Source organism: Chlorocebus sabaeus, chromosome 24, assembly GCF_047675955.1.
Source record: "Chlorocebus sabaeus isolate Y175 chromosome 24, mChlSab1.0.hap1, whole genome shotgun sequence".
NCBI classification, from domain to species: Eukaryota; Metazoa; Chordata; class Mammalia; order Primates; family Cercopithecidae; genus Chlorocebus; species Chlorocebus sabaeus.
The window spans coordinates 50,551,471-50,552,924 of NC_132927.1; the positions used below are offsets into that span (position 1 = coordinate 50,551,471).

Genomic DNA, 1,454 nt, shown 5'->3' on the forward strand with positions numbered 1-1,454 from the left:
TGGCGTGTGCCCGTAATCCCAGCTACTCGGGAGGCTGAGGCAGGAGAATCGCTTGAATCCGGGAGGCGGATGTTGCACTGAGCTGAGATCGCACCATTGCATTCTGGCCTGGGCAACAAGAGCAAAACACTGTCTGAAAAAGAGAGAGAGAAGAGAGGAGAGGAGAGGAGAGGAGAGGAGAGGAGAGGAGAGGAGAGGAGAGGAGAAAGAAAGAAAGAGAAACAAAGAAAGAAAGAAAGAAAGAAAGAAAGAAAGAAAGAAAGAAAGAAAGAAAGAAAGAAAGAAAGAAAGAAAGAAAGAAAGAAAGAAAGAAAGAAAAGAAAGAAAGAGAAGAGAGAGGAAGGAAGGAAGGAAATGAGAGAAAAAGAAGAAAGAAAGAGAGAAAGAAAAGAAAGAAGGAAAAGAAAGAAAGAAAAGAAAGAAATAAAAGAAAAAGAAAGAAAGAAAAGAGGTGACATCCCGGGAAGTGCGCCCCCAGGGTGATCCCTGCAGCTCACTTGTGCCCGGGAAACTGCCTCTTTTCGGGGGTCGTGATGGGCAGCAAGATGGCGTCTGCCACTAGGGTCGTTCAGGTAGTCAAACCACACACTCCATTAATAAGATTTCCTGACAGAAGAGACAATACTAAACCCAATGTATCAGAAGCTTTGAGATCAGCAGTGCTACCACCTCACTCTTCTGTAATTTCACAACACTCTGAGGGAAGTAAATCACCAAATTTGCTGATGTATCAGGGTCCACCAGATACTGCAAAAATAATAAAAACATTACCTCAGAAATACAGAAGGAAACTTGTATCTCAAGAAGAAATTGAATTTATCCAACGTGGAGGTGCTGAATAACCATGGTGGCTGCTGTTTGTCATCAGAAATAGAATTATCTTTACAATAAAGGACTTCCAAAATGACAGATGAGAAACTGTATATTAAACATCTTTAATAAATACTATGAAAAAATGACATATAGAAAATGTAGATGGACACTTGTATTTCCTAATTTATGTATCTTGGTCAGCTTCTCCACAAGCTTACCTAATTGTTTATACACTCTATACTTATTAAAGTATACATTTAAAAGAAAGAAAGAAAGAGAGAAAGAGAGAGAGAGAGAGAAAGGAAGGAAGGAAGGAAGGAGGGAAGGAGGGAGGGAGGGAGGGAGGGAAGGATGGAAGGAAGGAAGGAAGGAAGGAAGGAAGGAAGGAAGGAAGGAAGGAAGGAAGGAAGGAAGGAAGGAAGGAATCTTCAGTTCTTTCTATAGCAAAGAGCCTGTGTTTACACTGCAGGAAACTCTGGAGTTATCAGTGGTGCTGGTGACAGTCACTGGGTTTGGTATTCCCTTAGATGGAGGCCAGGGTCAGCTGAATTGTTTGGTACCTTGAAAAAATTTCTGTGCTACCCAATTGGTAGCCACTAGCCACATGTAGCTATTAAATCTAAATTAAAAGTAAATAAAAT

At 41.0% G+C, this 1,454-nt stretch overlaps 1 pseudogene; it reads left to right on the forward strand.

Moving 5' to 3' along the window:
* The first annotated feature begins 227 nt into the window (after positions 1-227).
* LOC103219386 (alpha-ketoglutarate dehydrogenase component 4 pseudogene) lies at positions 228-940 on the forward strand (annotated as a pseudogene).
* The last annotated feature ends 514 nt before the right edge of the window (positions 941-1,454 follow it).